A 24,248-nucleotide genomic window follows, 5' to 3' on the forward strand; every position below is an offset into this window, starting at 1 on the left:
TCAGAGAGGAACTTAAACTTACCAGAAGGCACGACTTCAACTTTGGAGTTAAATTAAAATAAATTGTTGTAACCCAACGCTTTTGTTTCAAGATTTCGTTATAAAAAAATATCCGTTTTGGTAAAAAGAACAATATATCTAGACAAAAAAACTAAGCAAGCTGTCCTGTTAAAATGTGCAAAACGAGCTGAAATTTTGCGGTACCGGTGCAGTGCTCCATCAAATGGGCTAACAAGCTAACTGAGAGCTGGTCCCTGCATTTTTCCTTAAGTGCAACATATCAAGGATGGAATGGCGGATATTTCTAATTCGCCAGCAGTAAATTAGCGGGTTGAAGAGTGAGCCAAGCGAAAGGAAAGTATAGCATCATGATAACAACAACCTAGAAAACGCGAGGCTCTACTAAGTCATCTAAAAACGAAGCGGAACAAAAAAGCACGGTTACAGACAAATATGAAAACATCAGAGCTGCTATAATGATTATCAGGGTTGTGGCTGCCTTGTTGCTTGTACAAAGTCGTTTTGCTACTTCGTCTAGATAACTGCTCACAGTGTAGGCGGCGCCTGTGGTTACGAGCTTGCAAGAAGATAAATATGTTGATATTTATAGTAACAGTAATGTATACAAGAAAAATAAAACACATTAGCAGGTCAGTGGCAGTCAACAGCGTCGAGTACATATCTGACTTGCCAGTTGAGGAGACTAGAATGATCATCGTAGTTATCACGATTTTTGGAACAGCCCAGGCTGTTAGTACACCAGTAGTTACTCTCTTTTCTGTGACGATTTCTTTGTATCTCAGAGGAAGCTTGATAAAAATATAGCTTTCTGTGCTGATTAAAACGATATGGTTAAACGATGCCATGAAGATCCAAATGCCTCCTATCACTGACACGGTATCGGACCTACAAAATGGCCCGAGATTAAGAACATGCTTAATTTCTGACGCTACGAACAAGGGTTGAACGAGCAGGCCTACCAGTAATTCAGACCACGCCAAATTTGCCAAGAGGATGTTGTAACATGTCCTTCACTGGCTATCAAAATTTTATGTGGATGGTTTCGTTTTTTTTTTGTTTTTTTTTCACATATCACCTAGAGGAAAAAAAGGATATTTAGAAAAAGGGGTTTTAAAGTTGTTTGCTTTATACTCCAAGTTTCTTTCTCCAGAAACGAAACTAGCGATTGCTCTTTTTTCTATTGTGTTTGTTCATTGTCGGATCTGATAGCACAATTTCAGTGAGACTAGACTTTATTTTCCATTGTTAGTCTTTTTTTCAAATTGGTCTGGCAAATGAATCTTCACGATTAAGTTCTCATCACGATTTTGCTTTACTTTTACTATACTATATTATATATAATATATTATTTAATTATTATTTGCTATACTTGCGGCCTCTATCACGTTTTCCCCGTCGTTTTCAAGGTCTTCTTGTAGTTTTTGTATGCTTGTTTTTAATAACTTGGATCTTTCCGTTTCTAAGTGCACCCTTTAAGTTTTTCAAGGTTTTATTTTTTTTGGCATTGTAAGCCTCGGTAACGAATTTCAGTCATCGGATTCAACCATCGTTAGCTCAAAATAAAGTTCTATCGAATTATTTTTAAATGTCCACTCCCAATAATTCAGATCTGTAAGACAAATTGGAAAATATTTGATTCATCTGTTGTTGAAAATAAATCACCTGTGCCTATGGAGGTTCTTTATGGGGCAATGGCTTTTACGGCCAACAGTTAAAATTTTGGCCAATTTAATTTACGGTTTACCGTTAACCAAAAATAGCACGTTGTAGAAAGTAAAATAATTTACGGTTGATTTTTAATACAGCTAAAGGTTAATGAGTTAATTCTTACGCCTAACGGTTCAGTTTCTTGGCCATTGTGCGGCTACGGTAACCTCATCGAGACCTTAGCGTGCGAACATCGAATCATGGATGCACGCTGGAAGTTTGGAGAGCACGAGAGAAGCGAAAGAGTTGCAGCAACGACAGCAACAGCGACAACAACAGCAGAAGCATCAACAAATGTGCACAGAATTGAAAAAAATAGAACGGGAAAGAGTTTGAAAACGGGTAGGCGTTTTGTGAGCCAGCATGTTTTTTTTGGTAAATACAGAGAAAACCAGCTTTCCAAATGTTTTTAAGCTTGTAGGATTATAACAGCCGCCCTAACTGAATGTAGCTCGTAAATATCTTTATTATACTATATAATTATTCAGGCTTTTCAGGAACACATTACATTAAATATCATTACATTAAAATCACAATCACCTGATTAAAAATCATGTAACTGTTAAAATAACCAGACATGGAAATAAGTTGTAAAAATCCAACTCTTTTTTCCTTTACATTTAATTCTTCGTGGACTTTCCTTGCCATATTTATGGACTTAATAATATCTTACCTCCAGGTGAACCATTATAACGCAACACTTAATGAAAGGGGTAAGTTTCTAGAGAAACCATGGTGGTGTGTCGTTGGAGCGGGGGGGGGGGGGAGGGGGGCGGGTAAAGGTAATACATGATAATACGTGTCATTTGTTTTTATCGACTGAGTTGATAATGTAAATTGGTCACCGTTAAGAGTTTCTGGCCAAATTACTCTTATAAAGGAGCTGTTGAAAAGAGAGGATGCACATTGACGGCTTTCATAGTTCTCCAAATTGGGTTGCCTTTATTGCCTTGCTTCAAAAGGAAATAAGGTGTAACGATGAAACTTCCCGCTTACCAAACAGTGGAAAATACTGATTTCCTTAGTTTTGGCGCTTTCAGGAAAATAGTTTGACACATGTTCAGAGCAACAATGAAAGAAGAGAAATGAAATACGGATGTTCGTCTTGTCGAGAGGAGCATAAAATAAACGATTAATTTTTTTTTTCTTCGTCACAATTTCGTCTCTGCAGGATGATAGCATCTTGCGTAGATCAAATCATTTAAGATGTTTTTAAAGCACCGATACAAAAAAAAAACAAACAAAAAAAAACCGTAGGAAGACTGCTGGTATTAATATTACCGCAGTAAAGCACTTACGAGGCCAAAATTTTGTTACAGACTCACCTACTGTTGTCCTAAAAGGAGACCGTACGTCAGCTAAAGTGATTTGTTTATAATTTGGAATTTTTAATTGAACTAATTCAAACTGTATTATGCAACTATACCCGAAATTGAGAGAAGGAAACAATGCAATACACATTTTTTCGAAAGATGAGAAATTTTATCGAGGACTGAGGAAATTCGTAGAAAAAAATGGCTAATTGTCATGAAAAGTGTTGGCAATCAGGCTTTTACGTGTAAACTCGCAAGAACCATCAAAAATTAGCAATATGTTTAGTAAAAGACGTAGTTTTTTAACAAGCTACGAGAATTTCCACTTGTTTACTTTGCTCTTATTAGTTTCTTTCACATGCCAGGATAATGCAATTATCAAAATCTTCTTTCCGAAACTCGGCTTATACGTTTGTTTTAACAGTACTTTCCTTAACCGTCATTTTTTTGACGTTAGCATTCAGCGAGAGCTGACAATTCATAATTTCCAAACGAGATCGATATCTCAAACTTCCAGCTGATAATCTTCGGCCAATTGCTTTTGTTGAGATGAAATTTGACCTGCAACTCAATAATCTATGAATTCGTTTTCGATTTATACATATATCAAGGAACAAAGAGATTTTAAACAACGCGGAAAACAAAAATAATTATTCCCACGAGTGAGCCGGATGTACCACACACTACATAAATGGATGATTCCAGAAAAAAAAATTACAGTAATCTCATTTACAACAGCCTCATCACCACCGCAATGAGATCTACATCTTCGTTGGCACTTTTCTTAATCGTTTCTTTGCTGTTTAGCGCCTATGGCCTGCCCCTTGAAAACGAGAGCGACCAATTGCTAAAGGATTCTAGTGATCGAGTACAAAGAGCTATAGCTGAAAGGAAATCCATTTTCGAAGGTGAGGAATAATTTTTTAGAAACTGCGCTGACGATCAAAAGAAATGTTCCTTTTTTATGTTAACGATAAGAACTGAAAAACAAGAAACATATTACGACTTGCATGTTCATGAATTTATCCTGTTTGGCTTTTAAAAAAAGTGAAAAAAATGTCTTCTTTCTTTTATAAATACCATTTATAATTTCCATAGTCTTTGGTAGTTCTTCTGTAAAGTTGCCATTCCTTGTCAGGGCAGATGCATGGGGTAGTTTTTTTTTTTGAGACGAGTTTTAACGAGCCAAATGAATGAAGCCATGTAGGTTGAGAAGTTTCTAAGTTCCTGGTATTGATATAATGAAGATAGAAAGCGGATCGAGCATCGTCGAAATTGAGCTCAATTCAAGTTAGTCTTATAACGCAGAGAATTAAAAGTATAACTGCACTTTCTTTGCTTTCGCTGTTCCTACTTTTGAGTTTATTTTGCATGGTCAAAACAGGATATAAATCGAGTAAAGTTTTAGGCACTGAGCAAAAGACCAATATATATCTTAAAACCTTAATATATTTACGATTATTGTATTTGTCGAGAATTTGTGTTCCTGATGTATTAGCTGGAAAAAAGGTATAAAATCATTTAATGGACTTTCGAGAAGGTTCAGTCTAATCGAAGTCTTCACAAGAATTCCAATAGGTCCTTTTCAAGATTGTTATCGATAGCTTATTGTTGACTTGAGGCTTAGTTTCTTGGGCTCGTCACTGAAGAATTCGCTTATTCACGCCAATTTTATTCAATCGGTAAGGTAAAACTGATTTTACATGTCACGAATTTCTATCAAAGATCCAGTTGTAAAACCAATCAAAGATCGTTCGCTTGTTCCACGGATCCCTCCATGTGCTAGGTATGGTTGTGGTAAGCGAACTGTGCACATTGGTAGAGATACGGAACCATACAGTTTCTTGGAAACTAAGATTCGTCAATTGCAGCGTAGAAGGGAAGGTGGCATGATCCCGCCGTGCGCACGATATGGCTGTGGAAAGCGGAAATAGAACTTCTAAATTATATTAACCCAAGATATTATCTCAAAAGGTTTGTCTGTTACATTTATTTATCACTCTGACAATAATTGCTAAAAGCTCTACTGTAAAGAGCACTCAGCCGAGTACAGGGTGAGTATTTCTACTTAACATAATCATATTCATACATCAACTATTGAAACTCAATGGAAAAACTATCCTCACAAGGCTACCTCGCGCTTTTTACAAAGACGGAGGCTATCTTAGGAGGAAAATGCTGACAAATCAATATAGATATTATTAGAAGAAATATTTCTTTTTCAACTGCGTTTTGCTTCCTTAGGCCAAAAATCCAAGAAAAACAAATACAGAAAATAACTAATTATTCACTCTCTAAAATAAATTTATTGTCCAAAAAGTGACATTACGCCGCTCATCGGTTTCCTGCCACACAAGTTACTCAGCAGAGTGTGCTTACATGCAAATCTTCCGTAATGCTGTAACTCAATCGACATTTTCATTAGGGACCAGTCATTTTTTGTTGCCGCGAGAGATGATTTTGGTGAGATCGCATGCTCTTCAGGGGAAACAGATGGAGGGATCATTCGTAACTAACAGAGTATAAAGAGGGAACTATAGAAAATTGACTGCCAATTAACTGTTAATAAGAGGGGGAGGGAGATCACCAGAATATTAGAGAGCCCTATGGGGGATCAGGTAGATATCATCGTGTCACAAAATAAAATCCTCCGTCTCCTAGGGCGATAAATAATGGTCAGTCACTCAAAAGAGCGTGCCAGAAAACTGGAATAACAAGGCCTTAACTTATAAATTTCCGCTTCTTTAAATGTAATTATTTTCTGTCTGTTTGCTGGTTATACGTATATTTTACCGATTGATCTCTAACCGTTTAAGCGCTCTTGAATTCCGCACTATTCTTTCTTGTAACCAATAAGCAACAAACAAGAAAATATTTCCAAGTTCAAATTTTTGGAGTGGTTCGAATTCTGAACTAAAAGATGCCTTTTCGCTATTTTTAGGGGAGACGAATCCAAAGTCGGCGAGCTGATAGGACTTTGCGGTCTCTAGGATATTGAACGTTTAAAATTCTAAGAAGAAATAGCGAAATACTATGTCAATTCATTAAAGTTAATAAAAATTGTATCTGATTGGTTTGTTTTGGTTTTGTTTTTGCAAGAGCACCATAACTAAACTGTTTGTCCTCAAGCCAGGGTTTATCTTCAGTAAATACATATCTTGAAATAGTTCTGTACATGAATTTAAGATAAACTTCATCTTCTGGGTTAACTTCGTTCATCAATGTACAAATCTTAATGTATAACGCTGACTCTCCCTCTCTAATCACTGCTACAAGGCTTGTGCTCTTGACTGTACCAACTCAGTCATTATTGCGATTCAAAACTTGAGCCAACGACAACCATATTTGTCTTCTTAAGGAAATTGCGTCTTTTTTGTGCACATTCTCACCTTTTTCTCCACAAAGAGAAATGGCCTTTGGTCAATAGATCAGATAAGGTATGAAAGCGGCCTTCGCAACGATGAACACTACTTGAACGATAATGTAAATAAGGCTTGAGAAAACTTCAGGCTTGTACGGGAATTGAACCCATAATCTCTGTTTCAGTCTCAAGGCGTTCATACCCCCTTGTTCGATTGATTTGCGTACATGTACTTCTCGTAGCCGATAGCAGTACGCCGATTCAGGTTGCCTGACTAAATCCTCAGTTGTTGCGCAAGTTTCGGAGAAGGTAGTCTGTATTGAGCTGACCACCGATAGAGCGGATACCGCTTATCGAACAAACACCTGTCAAACTCCTGTATTCCTTTATTAATTGCATGTTTCTACGACACCCATAATAAGCGGACACTTTTAAAAGGTTACGGTAGCGAAACGAATAAACTTTGTCTCTAGCCAAGTATGCAATCAAGCGAACCTGATCATAGGGAGTGGTCAACGAGGTAAGTAGTTAACGCTGTAAAAAACCTAAACGTTCAAATTTTCGACGTACGTGCCTAACGAGGGAGTGAACCGTTTTCTATGAGCTTTCGTTTTCTGTTGCTGTTTTTTTTTTTATCTTTTGAAAACATTGCATTTATATTTTGAATTTACCATCAACCACCAGACGCCCTTTCCCATGTAAGTCCGAAGGTTGTCTTAAAAGAGCAAAATGTACTCTTCGCTGTCTTCCAAATAAAGAAATAAACGAGCTGATATCTCTATATCATACAGACACTTTCTTTTGTAATTCGGTTCGAAAGGTTTTATAGAGTCATCACTTTTGCCGAGTTTGACGACTTCTTTTTCACATATTTTAACCCATAGACTACAAAATAATTATTGAAAATAAATCATGGACTAAAAATTACATCCGATTAAATTCGTAGTGTTAAGATTTTGGTTTTTTAAATAAGTCTAAAGACTTACCCAAAGGAAATTGACGCTAAATGGCTCTTCGTCTTCTGTGTACTCCGGAAATTTACCTTTATCGAGCTGAAATACAATATTTTTTAATTGGGTCTCGGATTTTCCTTCCCTTTTTCTCATTACCGAAAGACTTAGTGGTGTTGAACATGCATGAATGTCTAAAATCAAATTTACAAAACATTCCGAAGAGCAAAACTCTTTTTAAAGAAAATACTTTGTCTGATAATTTAAAATATGTCTACCACAAGATGCAAATGTCAATTTTTCTCTGTCTTTTCGAGACGCAGGGACAATACAATCAATAGACATTTCCTTTGCATTTTAACTTTGATCAGCAAATGCGGGAGCTTTGATTCTTGGCATGAAAGAAACGTCTGTTTCAGCCGTCTGAAGATTCTCTCCATTAAAACCGTATTATGATCGATGTCAGTCAGTAATCTGGTAATTCCCGCCTCCCCTTCGGCGACGTTATTTGCAGCTGCATGGTGCTTTCGCACCAAGCTACCCATTGGCTCGGTTATCATCATTTTCCATGAGTAAACCACCAGAAAATGGGCGGTACATGTATAATTAATAAATGAAGTAGCTTTACTATTGCCCTCCCACCGATTTGATAGCATTAGATAGATAAAAAACCGGGAACCTTTTTTAACGTCATGCTGTGGTTAAAGTAGAAGTCTTGGTTTATTTCTTAGCAATTTACGGTTTCAAAAATGTCCCAAACAGACTTCTCAAAATTTTGCAGCAGATAAATTAACGTAAAAAAAAACCTTCCTTGAAAAAAAATATATTAATTCCGCTTTTTATTAGTTGACTCACTGCAATGATACAATCTTGAACAAATATCAAAAAGGCGTTTTAAAAATGATACATACATTTACGTCAGCGACACATATTTTACGAATACTTCATTAGATAGTTTGGACCAAAAGTAGCAAAAACATAGAAATAAATGATACCTGAGGTTCTCTTGGTGGAGTAATTTTCATAAGCGCTGAAATGGTCTCACAGCAGCATTACTTAAAACTGTTCTGCATGAGATTTTTAATGCAAAAAATAATGGTGCAGAAACTGTTTGCTATCAATTTGTTCCTGTTTACCAAAGAATTAAGGCTAAAGTTACTCTTTGTAGTAAAATTTTCACCGAATGACTTAAGCTTAAAAGAAACTCAAATAAGAAAATAAGTCGCGTTTTCGATGAATAACTCAAAGCTCCTCCTTCGTCATTATTAGAATCAGAAGACGGTCCTTGCTGCCACGCGTCACTGTCTCTTACAGAACATTAATTGTCCTCCTTCTTCAATGCCAGCCATTCCCTGACACTCCCATCCCGGCATCGATCTGAGTACACAATACTGCCTCACCATGTTCACTTAATGTTTGTTCTAAAGCTTTCAGTACCATCTTGGTTTCGTGTGTCAATCCAAACATCTCAGGGAATAAGGTGTAGCCATTAAACGAGAACTGAGAAATCTTTAAACGTTTGAACGTGTCCTTTAGTAGTATGTCGTAATGATGTGGGATATTGATCAAATGAAGCCTTTTAGTGCTACTGTGGTTCTTTCTTTCTTTATTCACTCCGAGCTTTCGCCGCCGTGAGAAATCTTTCGTAGAAACCAAATGGAGATAGCAAATACTTTATAAGAAGGTTCAATTCCCCAATGTCAATCTATACGTTTATTGCCCTTGTTTGGAATCTCAGAGATTATCTCTGCGAACTTCAATGAGGGACATATATATATATATTATATGGATATGGATATAAGAAAAAACCGCAGCCTACACATATAATTTTCATCAAGAAATTTGGCTTTAGTATACAATTTACTTTTTGCAATATTTGCTTGAAAAATGTGCCTGAAAATCCGTGTAAATTCTCCGTTTCAAACTAATACTAGAGTTCCTGGGTCATTGTAACTGTGTTCAAACAAAAGTTTTTTATGATCTGAGAGATTACAGCAATAAACAGATGCTATCCTCAGTAAAGTTTTGCAATTTAACCTCTTCTTCGTTAAAAGCGGTTGATGTCCAAGCTTCATTAGTTGGGACTGGCCGGGTATTCCGCTAAAAATTGCAATTCCAAATCTGAGCCGTACAGTCTGCCTTAAATGCAAGATATCAACGATGGAATGGCTGAGATTTCTAATTCTAATAACAGTGACCCAGGAATTCTAGTATTCATTAGAAACGTAGAATCCACATGGGTTTTCAAGCACATTTTGTAAAAAGTAAATTGTACACTCTCGCTAACGCTAAACTCCTCGATATATTTTCAGTCGAGTAGACGCTCTGATTTGCTTGTACCGATAAAAACCCGACAAAAGATATTAAAATAAGCCTTGATGATACAAAAACATGTTTATTAAAAGTCATTCTTATGTTCCCTTGTTGTGCCAAATCGTAACGGGATCAGGAATATCTCAAATTTTCGGCGTAGGTGACTAACGAGAGAGTGAACCGTTTTCTTTGAGCTTTCATTTTTTATTTTTTTTAAATCTTCTTGAAGACTTTGTATTTAAATTTCGAATTTGTCATCAACTACCAGCCCTTTCCCTTCTAAGTCCGAAGGTTATCTTAGAAGAGTAAGGTGCACTTTAAAAACTCCTTAAAGCATTTGCATATAGCACCATGGTCCAAATAAAGAAATAAACGAGCTGATATCTCTATATCATACAGAAACTTTCCTTTGTAATTTGGTTCGAAAGGTTTATATAGAGTCAACACTTTTTCCGAGTTTGACGACTTCTTTTTCAAATATTTTACCCATACACTACAAGATAATTCTTGCACATAAATCATGGACTAAAAATTATTTTCGATTAATTTCATAGTGCTAAGATTTTTGTTTTTTAAATAAATCTTAAGACTTACTCAGAGGAAATTGATGCTATGTGGCTCTTCTTCTTCTGTTTACTCCGGTGTCCGGAAATTTACCTTTATGGAGCCGAAATATAACATTTTCTGATTGGGTCTCGGATTTTTCTTCCCTTTTTCACATTACCGAAAAACTTAATGGCACTGGACATACATGAATGTCTAAAACTAAAATTTAAAAAACATTCCGAAGAGGAAAACTCTTTTAAACGAAGTTATTTTGTCTGATAAATTAAAATATGTCTACCACAAGGTGAAAATGTTCATTTTGCTTTTTCTTTTCGAGATGCAGGGACAATATAATCAATAGACATTTCCTTTGCATTGCAACTTTGATCCGCAAATGTAGGAGCTTTCATTCTTAACATTAAGGAAACGTCTGTTTCAGTCGTCTGAAGATTCTCTCAATTAAAACCATGTTATGATCGATGTTAGTCAGCAATCTGGAAACTAATTCGTTTGAAACCGAGCTGGTTGCTGAAATTGAAACAGAACCCCTGAATAACCCCTTAAAACAGTTGTTTCGTGATTTGTAATTTTGTTTGTTCGTTTAGTTTTTTTTTTTCACTATTCTCACTCATAAATATACCGCAGAATTCAGAAGCGTGTGATATACAAAACCCCTTTCATATGAAGCTAGTCATATAATATTATGCTAAGTGCAATATTTGGTAATTTTATAATCCCGCTGCGTAGATTTTGAGAAAGTTCTAACGTATATCCGACCCTTCCGCCTCCTCTTCGGCAACGTTATTTGCGGTTGGAGCTTTTACAACAATTTAACCCCTAACCACACCAAACAATGGACTGCATAAGTAATAATAAAGTTGGTTTACCAGTGCCCTACCGGCAATTTGATAGCTTCGATAAAACCTTAAACCCTTTTTAACGTCGTGCTGTATTTAAAGTAGATTTTCTAGGTTTATCAGAGTGAGCCAAACAGACCCCTCAAGATTTTGCAATAGATGGACTTGCGAAAAATAAAAAAAACCTTTCTAAAAAAATTACTTTTACTTCCGCTTTTTATTAGTTCAAGACTCATTGCAATGATACAATCTTGGACAAATATCAAAAAGGCGTTTTAAAAATGATACATACATGTACCTATGCGGCAATAAAAAATGATATAAAAAAATTAACCGTAAATTAGTTTTCTTTCTACAACGTGCCATTTTTGGTTAACAGTTAACCGTAAATTATCATGGCCAAGATTTTAACTGTTAGCCGTAAAAGCCACTACCCCATTAAGAACCTCCATAGGCACAGGTGATTTATTTTTAATTAAGAACAGATAAATCAAAAATTTTCAAAAAGACCTTGAAAACATCGGGGGAAACGTGATAGAGGTCTCAAGTATAGCAAATATAGTATAGTGTAGTAAAAGCAAAATAAAATCGTGACGAGAACTTAATCGAGAAGATTCATTTGCCAAACCTTTTAGGAAAAACTAACGATGGAAAATATAGTCTAGTCTCGCTGAAATTTTGCTATCAGATCCGACGATGAACAAACACAATAACGAAAAAAGAGCAATCGCTAATTTCGTTTCTGGTGAAAGAAACTTGGAGTATAATCGTATGCTTTTGGAATCATGGAATTGCAAAGCAAACAACTTTAAAACCCCTTTTTGTTAATTTTTTTTTTTTTTCCCTCTGAGTGATGTATGAAACTAACCGAAACCATCCACATAAAATTTTCATGGTCATGGTAAAAAGGGATAATTTCAAAAAGAATACAATATATGGAACATAATAAGCATTGTTAAGACAGCTGCTGTGATTTGAACGACACCTAGAACGTATTTTAGCCGCCCACTAATATTCTAGTCTCTTTTGGGCATAGCAAGGTATAAGTGGCCATCGTTCGATCTTGAATGTTATATACTATCTTCGGAAAATGCTGAACGGGTTTTCAAATTCAAACATCAGGCCATCAGAGGTTTGTCATCACCTTAGCTACGCGGCCTGGCAGGGACGATATCTCACAAACAATGTTTACGACAATCTGGTCGCTGTTGCCTGTATCAATTTTGTCTCGGCGATCACCGTCTCCTTATCCAACGCGCTAATCGTCGCAGTCATAGCGTTTAAACCGCAGTTAAGAACATGTTACAACATCCTCTTGGCAAATTTGGCGTGGTCTGATTTACTGGTCGGCCTGCTCGTTCAACCCTTGTTCGTGACGTCAGAAATTAGGCATGTTCTTAATCTCGGTCCATTTTGTAAGTTCGATACCATATCAAGGATAGGAGGCATTTGGATCTTCATGGCATCATTTGGCCAAATCGTTTTAATCAGCATGGAACGCTATATTTTTATCAAGCTTCCTCTGAGATACGAAGAAATCGTCACGAAAAGGAGAGTAACTGCAGGTGTAATAACGGCCTGGGCTGTTCCAACAGTCCTAGTAACTCTGATGATCACTCTGGTCTCCACAACTGGCGAGTCAGATATGTACTCGACGCTGCTGACTGCCTCTGACCTGCTACTGAGCTTTATCTTTCTTGTATACATTACTGTTATTATATGTGTCAACATATCTATCTTCTTGCAAGCTCGAAACCACAGGCGCCGCCTACGCTGTGAGCAGTTACCCGACGAAGAAGCCCAAAGACTTTGTAGGAGCAACAAGGCAGCCAAAACCCTGAGAATCATTTTAGCAGCTCTGATGTTTTCATATCTGCCTGTAACCGTGTTTTTTTGTTCCGCTTCATTTTTAGATGACTTAGCAGAGCCTCGCGTTTTGTACGTTGTTTCATCATGGTGCTTCACTTTCCTTTCGCTAGGCTCGCTATTCAACCCGCTGATTTACTGCTGGCGAATAAGAAATCTCCGCCATTCCATCCTTGATATCTTGCATTTAAGGCAGAATGCCGGGCTCTGATTTGGAATTCCAAATGAAGCTTGGACGTCAACCGATTTAAACTAAGAAGTGGTTAAATGCTAAAACTCTATTGAGGTTAGCACCTGTCTATTACTATAATCTCTAAGATCATACACATTTTTGTTTGAACGCAGAAATGTTTTGAGTAACAATGACCTAGGAATTCTAATATTCATTAAAAACGTTGGATTTACACGGGTTTTCAAGCACATTTTTCAAGCAAATATTACAAAAAGTAAATTGCACACTCTCGTTAACTCTAAATTCCTCGATGCATTTTCAGACGAGTAGTCGCTCTGATTTACTTGTATCGATAAAAACCTGATGAAATATATTAAAATAAGCCTTGATGATATAAAAACATGTTTATTTAAAGTCATTCTTGTTCCCTTATTGTGCCAAATCGTAACGGGATCAGGCATGTCTCAAAATTTCGGCGTACGTGACCAACGAGGGAGTGAACCGTTTTCATTGAGCTTTCGCTGATTTTTATTGTTTGTTTGCTTGTTTGTTTGTTTTTTAATCTTCTTGAAGACATTGCATTAACATTTTGAATTTGCCATCAACCACCAGCCCTTTCCCTTTGAAGTTCGAAGGTTATCTTAGAAGAGCAAAGTGTACTTTCAAACTCCTCAGAGCCTTGGCACTTAGCACCATGTTCCAAATAAAGAAATAAACGAGCTGATGTCTTTATTTCATACAGACACTTCTCTTTATAATTCGGTTCGAAAGGTTTATAGAGTCAACACTTTTTCCGATTTGACGACTTCTTTTTCATATATTTTAACACATAGACGACAAAATAACTATTGAAAATAAATAATGGACTAAAAGTTATATCCGATTAAATTCGTAGTGCTTAGCTTTTGTTTTTTAAATAAGTCTAAGGACTTACTCTGAGGAAATTGACGTTAAATGGCTCTTCGTCTTCTGTGTACTCCGGAGTCAGGAAATTTACCTTCATGGAGCCTAAATATAACATTTTTTAATTGGATCTCGGATTTTCCTTCGTTTTTCTTAATTACCAAAAAACTTAATGGCGCTGGACGTACGTGTCTAGAACCAAAATTTATAAAACATTCCGAATAGTTTAACTCTTTTTGAACGAAAATATTTGTTCTGATAATTTAAAATGTTTCTAGCACAAGATCCAAATGTCCATTTTGCCTTTTATTTTCGAGATGCAGGAACAATACAATCAATAGACGTTTCCTTTGCATTTTAATTGTGATCGAAATCTGGCAAATGTAGGAGCTTTGATTCTTGGCATTGAAGAAACGTCTGATTCAACCGAGCAAAACTCTTTTTAAACGAAATTATTTTGTCTGATGAATTAAAATATGTCTACCTCAAGGTGAAAATGTCCATTGTGCTTTTTCTTTTCGAGATGCAGGGACAATGTAATTAATAGACATTTCCTTTGCATTGTATCTTTGATCAGCAAATGTAGGAGCTTTCATTCTTAGCATTAAAGAAATATCTGTTTCAGTCGTCTGAAGATTTTCTCAATTAAATCTTTGTTATAGTCGATGTTAGTCATTAATCTGGAAATAAATTCATTTGATACCGGGCTGGTTGCTGAAATTGAAAAAGAACCCCTAAATAACCCCTTAAAACGGTAGTTTCGTGATTTGCCTTTTTGTTTGTTTGTTTGTTGTTCTTTTTGCTACTATGCTCACTCCTAAATACGCTGCAGAATTCAGAAGAGCGATAAATACGTAACCCTTTTCGTATGAAGCTAGTTACATAATATAATGCTAAGGTTTCCAGCTGCAATATTTCCGGATTTTATGATCCCGCTGCGTAGATTTTGGGAAAGTTCTAATGCATTTCCGACCACCCGTTTCACCTTCGGCGACGTTATTTGCAGCTGCATGGCGCTTTCGCACCAAGCTGGCCATTGCCTCGGCTATAATCTTTTCCCATATGTTAACCACCAGATAATAGGCAGCGTAAATACTGAATGAAGTTGGTTTACCACTGCCCTTATAGCAATTTGGCAGCTTTGAAAACCTGGAACTTCTTTTAATGTCATGTTGTAATCAAAGTAGAATTCTAGGTTTATTTCTGAGCAATTTAAGATTTCAAAAATGTGCCAAACAGACCTCTCAAGATTTTGTAGCAGAGAAATTTACGTAAATAAAAAAACCACTGAAAACTGAGTTTTGCTTCCGCTTTTTTATTATTTCAAGGATCACGTGGTTTTCAAGGGGTATGAATGGGGATCATTCGTCGCTAACAGATTATAAAGGATCAAGGACTAAAGAGAGTTTAGGTAACATTGCATAGCATTCTATTGACTAGAGAACCTTAGGGGCGGTTCAGGTGAATTTTCAATGTGATACAGCCAAATCCTCCGAGTGACCTCCCCAACCTCCCCTACCCAGGCTATGAATAATGTTGGTCCCTTATCGATCTAAGTACACAATACTGCCTCACCATGTTCACTTTGTGTTTGTTCTATCGCCTTCAGTACCATCTCGGTCTCGTTTGTCGATCAAAACATCGCATGATAGTGATCTTCGCAGTTATGAACATTACTTATGCCGTAGTGGAAATAAGACTTGGAAAATATCCGCAGCTCACATATATGATTTTCATATATTCGCAGTCATCCCTTCAAGGGTTTATTAGGAACTACCATTTCAAATAGCTCCCAGTTGGTTGGTTAACTCAGTTGGTAGTAATGTTACGTAATTATGTCGAGTAATTTGTTAGGTTTTGTCGACTTTTAAGAAGCAGCGTCGTCGTCTTTGTTTTTGTTTTTTTTTTTTGCCTGTAAAGCTATGCACCGTTAAGGTAAATTTTCTTCTTTACGGTGAGTTTATTTGCGAGTTTTCGTATGTATTTTTCTAATCTTATTTAGTAACGTAGACAAGTGGATGTTTTAAGATAAACGATGAACACAATTACGCGTGACTTCAGTTACAGGTTCAAATCCCGTCTTTTTTGTTGTTGTTGTTGTTTTTGCTTTTGTTTTGTTTTGTTTTGTTTTTTTTACTTTCACAACTGCCTAAGTAGTGTTCATTAGTGCGAAGATCGCTTTCATATTCATTTCTAAACCCACAGTTCACATACATGATTTTCATGTATTCACAATCATTTATTCATCACTTCACGGGTTTATTACACACCAACATAATGACCAACTCCCAGTTAGCTTGTTAGCTCAGTTGGTAGAGCACTGTATTGATGTCGCGGAGTTTATATGTTCAAATCCCATACAGAAAATGGCTTGAACTCGGGGCAGCATTTGATTCTGTAGTCTGATCGGTTGGCTGGTTTTTTTTTTTATTATTTGATTTCAAATTACCATTACTATGGTTATGTCATGCGCCAATTTCCTAGAGATGAGTCGCGTTGCTTTTTGATCTTCGGCCTGTAAGTCGAGCTTTCTTTCCTAAAGTAACCACAACTGAAATTTTCAATACAACAGAGGAATCGAGGCAGGTGTGTTGCCACAACCTCCACTCTATCGCAGGTTGAACAGTCCACCAGGTTGAGTGGGGAAGAGGTTTTACTTTCGGTAGCAGTGGTCAACTCATAGCAGCTTGGTTAGGCCGGAAACAGAAGGTGAGTGTGAATCGCTCCAGGTGAGCTTTCTTCGTCACTCACAAAATAAGTGGTAAAAACCATGTGTCCCACAACTGATGCCACCATGTACCAATATGCTATTCTATAGAAACAAGTCACACTCTCACACTGAGATCCGTTTTGAAAGGTTGCGAAGCCTTTGAACAGGAGTGAGGCTAAGGGTGATCTTGTTGTGATACAAACTTTGCTGCTCTTCAAATGAAAATAGCTTTGTTATCATGCTAACGAGATACTGGTCTCTACCACAACATGGTCAACTTCAGTCTCACTCTAAGTCAAAGGCTTGGCAACCAAGTACACAATTGTAAAATGTCCTATTAAAAATACGTGATATAAAATTTGCGTATTGTTTGAGCCTCAATTAATCGAGATCGGAATTCCATTTTATGAGTCGACATTTTTGTTTTTCACGTCAAATTCCGCTTGTAGTTCAGTTGAGCGGTGGTAGATTCAGTTATTTATCACCTCACGCTGATTAAAAAACAGAGAGGCATTGACTGTATTTAAACCGCGTTGAGTTGAGCGATATATTCCTTAGCCATGACTTAATATTTTCTTTAAGTACTCCCTCAGGTGCCAGTTAGCCGGTTTTCTGATGTAAAGTACTTGTGTGGTTACTCAGAGAAAATACCCAAATTGCGTGGAAACGGTGAAACAGTCATGTAAAATAAAAGCGAGCATCTTAAATTACCATCTTAAAATAGCTTACCTAACAGAATAGTTAGCGATAGACGCGTTAGTCCTTCGTCTATCACTCTGACGAAGGGCTAACGCTCGAAGCTTTTAGACCCTTTACGGGGGCGATTTTATGTTATCGACTCAGTTTATAAAACTAAATTACCATGTTATACTCCTCCACCGACGCAGCACCAAATCTTCTTTAGAAACTTACCCCCTTTATTCATTTACCTTACTGAAGTCATTTAAATGACGTATACCGGGCTAGATATTACCACATTCCAAATAAATTGTCGTTGCATGATTTCTTGCTAAGATCTATGACAAAAATATCTTGCAACAGCATGGCTGATTGGAAAAAGCATGAGCGGGACGCTTTAAAGGACTCGAGTAGCTTTTTGTTATTCTTAAAAAAAGAGAAAAAAAATTGTGAACTTGTTTCCTTCTTCAATAACTTCCCGTGAATTTTTAATATCTGTGTGATAACCTGCTTTCTGGAGTCTGCGTCTTGATCTGAAGAAAGTTTTAAAGCGTGCAGAACCTCACAAGACAAGCTGCACGTTTTTAGTCATAGAGCAAGTGTGGAAAATATCCCAACATTTCTGTAAAAAGTAGAGAATACATTCCTCAGGAATGACACAGTTATTTTCTCTTTCATAGCCATTGAAGGATGATCGTGCCATGGCAATGAGTCGATTCATCTGGAAAATATCTTAAACTCCGATTTTCAACAGAGAGAGAGTCAGTTTAGCAAAGCGCAAATGAAAAATAACCGTTTTCAATATGGACCACTCTTACACGTCGTTAAATAAAAACCATATGGCAAATGGAAAAATGCTTTGTTTAATGGGAGTGCCAGCATATTTTAGGTTTGAGATCGAAAGATAGCATTAAAGTTTCATTCATTCATGCGAACTTGGATCGCTATTTACATGTTGGCGCCACTATTTCACGTTTTCAAAAGCCATCATAACATCCCGATGAGCGAGGCCTTTTTAAGGGTCTTTCAGTTATCATCAGAAAAAGACACACTCTAAGTCCAGGTGTACATTCAGTTGTGTTCGATTCTAAATGCACTTGGATTCCTGAAAGCCCCCGCAGTTAATGCTTGCAAAAATAATCCACAGGATTAACAATAACTACTAAGATAATCAGAAAAATGCGACGATAGTTGAACGATCTTCCCGGCAAATTGAGTAATGAGTCATTTCTATTTACACCCTTGGTTTGTCCATTAGTTCTTTAACCTAAAAGCAATTGGAAGATCTCTGTGGCAGCTCCGATGACATAAGCAACAATATTGAGACATCTCTGATCAAGTCTAATGTAGAAAACTGTAGATAGGAGTTTGTTCATTTTCTACTGATTTCTTGATTTTTTTCTTTTTCTTTTTCTAACATTCATTAAAGTTAATTGTTTTGAGCTCTAAAGACCCATCAACACGGCTTCCATTAAAAAAAAAAAATTGAGAAATTTCAACAGGAAGTTTTTATTTAAGCTGCAAATAGTAATCACGAATGCATACACACCTAATTGCAATGAGTGTCATATGAAAATGAAACGTGACCTAAAATGGCCAAACAACAATGCGTTTCAAAGGTGTCTGCCAAGAAACCCGTTCAGGATAAAATTGATCAAAAAAAGAAAACAACTGATAGCTTTGAAAATTATCGCAGTTCTACGATTTGATACAAAGGCAAAGGCATATTTTCTCTTTTTCTCTATTAAAACCTTTAGCGAACCTCTAAACGACAGGTGTGTAACAATTTATTGCTTTGAAAGTCTTTATTCCTCCCCATAATCTTATTTTTTTTAGCATAAAAGGAATGAATTTAACTAAAGTCCCTTAAAGATAAAAGATCGCATGATTTCTTTGTTATAAAGACATAGTTAATTAAAGGTAATGGTTCTTTAGCTTGCGTTGTACCAATTTAATTTTTTATTGCTTCGTTTACAGTTTCACCAGGAATATTCTAACCGCTTTCTAATTTGCTCAGTACACTTGTTCGCACGCGTTGTTGACTTATCATCATCCTTTTAGGAAGTTGCCTGTTTATATCGGCTGAGTACAATCCACAGGGAAAAGCAAAGAAGGAAACTGAACCTACAATTATGGCACCCAATTTCATTTGCTTGATCTGCGTATTTCTTGTCTTGATGTCATTTTCAACCGATTCTGACGCCACCATCATTAGTGGTCCATCGCTTTGCCCCAAAAACGGTTGTGGACGAAGGAGGAGATCAAATGCAGGAGTAAGTATCATGACCAAGTTTTGAAAGGTGAAAATTCCTAAATTAACTATGAGTTACCAGAATTTATTTTGCCTTTAAATAAATTTTGCCCTTTAAATCCGAATTTTCAGAAGAAGAAAAAAAGAAAGCTCGATTCTTAATAGACATTTTCAGTGAACAATGCAAATATGGTTGGTCTAATTATTTTCATGAAGGTTTTTCATCTCATCGGGAACAATAGCCCGTGATATAGCTAAAGTCGTTGGAAAAGTCAGTTATTAAGGAGGTCGAGGGCTCTTAAAGCTGTGGCATAAGGAATGTTTCTTGCATCAAAGAAAGTCTCCTATTTCTTACAACTTGATTATCGTAACTGATCTCTTTATTGTCGTTCCTATTGGGCTTTTCGCCACTTGCGCTCATTACCTTCTTTCACGAATGTTTTTGCTGTTGTCTTTTTTTTCCCATAGAGAAATGAGCGAATTCTTCTCTCTAAGCGCCGGTTGTGTGACGTCGCCGAACGTATGGGTTGCCGAACTGTGATGCGAGACCGATAGAATTTAAAGTTGTCGACCAAAGTGTGAACCATAAATGTTCAAAGTTTAAAGAATGCGTTGTAAACTAAACAAAACTCATTAAAATCTTGAATCTGTACTCACTGTTAATTTAGCAATGCCAATTTTTCATATGAATTAACTTTTATATGGCTAGTATAGGTTGAAAGGAATACGTTTTTAAGGAATAAGAATCGAACTCAATTGAATGTACACCTGGACGTGAGCACCGTAATAATGACCCCATTTCAACTTCAAGTTCATGAGAAGCATTCCTCTTTCCTTATCCCAACCCCTCCCCATTGCTTCCTCCTTGATAAAAAAAAAACCTTAGATAGTTGCTTTGTATGTATTGTATTTGACTGGGTAACGCTTCAGTAAAAAATACACTTTCATCGTAAGCTTTCATTCAATAGAAAGACACGAAAAAAAAATGCTCGGATATTACAAGAAACAAGCGACAAGGGCAAGCGATTGGCTAACTTCGCTCAAAATAAAGTGTAAGTGCACATGTATTTTATTTGCTTTGTAAATTTTATTTACACAGTGTCAGTTTTCAGCAGATCTAACTGTGAACGCAATTTACATTAACTCAAAGGTGCGTTACCGAAAAGCAACTGGACCACATTTGAAGTTCGCGATAATACTATGGGTTCGGGCATATAGGAACTAGTCCTCGGTCTGAAATTCGAAAGCTTCAGGATCATGACAAAGTCTTCGACCTATATATAACTCGGCTCGGCCCGCTTCTTCATCTTTGGCCTCCTTTGAATGAAGAAAAGCAAACAGGATAATCGTCAGTCTTCAACAAAAGTATTAAATTCTATCAATTGGAAAAAAATTAAAATGATCCTGCCGCTTACCACCACCCCATTAAAATTCCTAATTACCTGAAAGAATACAGCTAATTATCCCTACAGAACTTTAATAGAAATCTACCATATTTCGTCAGTTCAAATTCCTTGTACAGAAACCTGCATTAAGCAGCACGGTATTTAACGGTCACCCTGTATTAAGTGGCCGGTCGTCAAAGTCCAGATATTTGGTTTCCCCTTAATCATTGTCATTTTCACCTCTATTAAGCGATCATATTCACCCTTTACTGAGTCCCAACAGCCAGGTTTTTTTTGTCCTCCACCTGTGTTGAACGGTAGATGAAAGCGGGACCACTCCAAAAAACCGTTTAAGTAATTTTAAATCCACTTTTCTACCCCAAAATAAAAGAAGGTGGTGTTGTCGAGCAAGATTCTATACATTAAATGGTCAATTATGACATAAACTTTTGTAAATCGGTTTTTATAATACCCCGCCTCTTTGGAACCTGCATTTAGCGGTCGCTGTCGACCTGTATTCCCCGCTTAATACAATTTCGACTGTAAAAAAATCAGGAGATGAAATATACGATATTTGCCGGCTGGGAGGTCCGTATGGTGAAAAACTGTGATCGAGGTCTTGAAAATACTGCCTGAGGTCGTGGGCCGAGGGCAGCATTTTCAAGACCGAGGTACAAGGAAATTGAACTGACGAAATATGGTAGATTTCTATTAAAGTTCTGTAGGGATAATTAGCTGTATTCTTTCAGGTCGTGGACCGAGGGCAGCATTTTCAAGACCGAGGTCTCAGTTTTTCACCATACGGACCGACCCTTAGCCGGTAAATAAGATTTTTATTGTTTTTAAACTTGATTAAATTCTTTCCGAAAGAACCTGAATGATTTAGGGCTGTAAATACGGCAAGATCTTCCATAAACTGAAAAATTTTTGAGCAAGTAAATGGTAGTTAAAATAGAGGTGATGCAAATTAAAGAGAGATGCTTCACCGAAACATTTTCATTTGCGTAAGAATAAAGGTGATTTAATAGGTTTTCAAACAAGCTTTGAAACATTATTTTTACAAGTATCTGTCACAATCTGACACCTGTCAATAAGAGAGCGCGTAAGAAAAAAAAAAGCGCAAGAACATTTGAAAAACAACGGAACTAGTTTGGCGAGGTCTGTCACAACCATGTTTTCGTCAAAAACATTCAATGATCTAACGGAAAGTATTATTCACTCTCATCGATGATTCATTCATTTACGAAGATTTACCTCAGTTCATTAAGTAAACGGCGAGGAAAGTAATTGTGAGTAAATTCAATTTTTTTATTTTGAAGTTGAGAGTTTGCTCGTTTGTTTGCTGCAATGGCGTGTGTAGATCTGGTCTTCCTCCACAAAAACTAAATTCGAATGGCACACTCCAACGAGACGCAAGGGGATTTAATGCGGCCTTTTCTCAATAAATTCCTTCAGTTTCTGTTGTGCAATTTTTGGTACAAGTGTCCAAATTGAACGGACTCAGAAAGACTCACCGAAAGCTTATATTTGTTGTAGAAATGAATTTAAAACTTCGCTTGCTCTTTCACTACGAACAAATTGTTTGAGAAAATTCAGATATCAAATGAATGAAAGTTCCATCTTTCAGTTTAACTGTAACCAAATACCTCACGTTTTAATTTTCTAGGTACTTTTTGTGAACGGTTTTTAGGCCGCTTGTCAACCAACGTAATGACACTATTGCTTATACAGTTCATTCTGAGACCAATATTTTTCTGTCCACCAAAGTGATTTGAGAGAGAGAAAAGAGAGGATTCATAAGTTATTTATCGGCCTGAAGTAGTGACCGACGTGTTTGCTTGAAAATACTGCCCAGCCGGAAAAACGAGATATATTTATGAAAAATGGCAACGAAATTTGGGATGTACTCGGCGATTCACGAAAGCGTTACCGTGGCCCGTGGGCATAGATAGGAAAATACTGACCGGGTAAAGAACCAATCAGATTGCAGGATTCGTTACCGTGCCCTCTAAATAGAAATAATCTCCACTATTTGACGTTGATTCCATCTAGCTGTTAAAGGAATATTTTCTTCATTTCTTTCTCTGACAGAAGTGCTGTTACTTTTTCCAATATCAATCAATACATGGCTTTGGTTTGAATGACTTTCATTCCTAACTGGAGTATTAAAAAGTGTCTCTCGTTCGTTCCGCGGCTATGTCAAAGTAATTATTATTAATCTTGCAACTCTTGATACATCGTTTTAATTTCAGCTTCGTTTTTCTGTTTTAAATTTCATCTTAAACGTTACATTACCTTGCTATCATTTTTGTTACAGAAATTTAGTAAGTCTTGATTGCTGTTTTTTTTTTAACATTTTGGGTTTTTCAAGTTCAACTTGATGAATAAATCTTTTTTTGACAAAGGCTGAATAAATGGACATTCTAAATTAAAGGTTTTTAAAATTTTTTGATTAGTTGTTAATTTAAGAAATCATACCAGCTTGTTTCTTAAATTCTTTCTTCCACTTCTACGTCTATGATACGGCCATTTAGCAGTTTCTGCCTCGGTGTGTGTGAGGCACTGAAAGGTAATCACAAGACCTAAGATTAACAGTAACGTGCTCAATCTACTGTACATGATTGCTAATCGATCCTACTTAATGATCGAGTCCGTTTTATTGGCTTGGTACAGGGCACAGACAATGCATCTGTTCAAGAGTCCCATCGGATCTTAAACTAATGGAAGGGAGATTAAATATTTGCATTTCAAGTTGTAAAGACATCATCCACAATTTTTGCCATTTCTTGCTGTCGTTCACTGTCAGGAACGCGAGAAAAACAAACTGCAGAGAATATCGTAACATCTGTTCTATAACGTACTCAAGATACATGCACGAAGTAATGAAAGGCAAGCTACAATGCTGACAGAGATTTAGGGCCAAATATAAAAAACAAAACAAAACAAAACGAAAACCAATTTCCGAAACTGTCAAGGAAAACATCTTCGCTAAAGCTCATAGAACGGAAAAGAAAAACTAAATTCGAGTTCAAATGAATGAATGTAAAGTAGCGGCTTTTCTTATCAAGTTTTTCTTACTTAAGCAAAATGTTAATAACATAATCCTGGTTAATAATTCTTCTACGAAACAACCAAGAATGTGAAAGCTAACTAGCTGGCGGTAGTAACTTCCGAACACAAGAAAGGCAACTGCAAATAATGTGGCAAACTGACGT

The 24,248-nt window shown here is 36.6% G+C and overlaps 3 long non-coding RNA genes across 3 annotated transcripts; 2 read left to right on the forward strand and 1 right to left on the reverse strand.

Annotated features, from left to right (window-relative positions):
- Nucleotides 1-3,691: 3,691 nt before the first annotated feature.
- On the forward strand, nucleotides 3,692-6,112 carry LOC131797233 (uncharacterized). The gene is made up of 3 exons (XR_009341201.2): nucleotides 3,692-3,949; nucleotides 4,767-5,015; nucleotides 5,983-6,112. It is a non-coding gene; the product is annotated as an uncharacterized lncRNA (long non-coding RNA).
- Nucleotides 6,113-19,414: 13,302 nt separating this feature from the next.
- On the forward strand, nucleotides 19,415-20,300 carry LOC131797234 (uncharacterized). Its single transcript, XR_009341202.2, has 2 exons — nucleotides 19,415-19,670; nucleotides 20,117-20,300. It is a non-coding gene; the product is annotated as an uncharacterized lncRNA (long non-coding RNA).
- A 394-nt stretch (nucleotides 20,301-20,694) lies between these two features.
- On the reverse strand, nucleotides 20,695-23,682 carry LOC136278119 (uncharacterized). The gene is made up of 2 exons (XR_010716205.1): nucleotides 23,512-23,682; nucleotides 20,695-20,965 (listed from the first exon to the last, which is right to left on the reverse strand). It is a non-coding gene; the product is annotated as an uncharacterized lncRNA (long non-coding RNA).
- Nucleotides 23,683-24,248: the final 566 nt, after the last annotated feature.

Source organism: Pocillopora verrucosa, chromosome 14 (genome assembly GCF_036669915.1).
Source record: "Pocillopora verrucosa isolate sample1 chromosome 14, ASM3666991v2, whole genome shotgun sequence".
Lineage (NCBI taxonomy): Eukaryota > Metazoa > Cnidaria > Anthozoa > Scleractinia > Pocilloporidae > Pocillopora > Pocillopora verrucosa.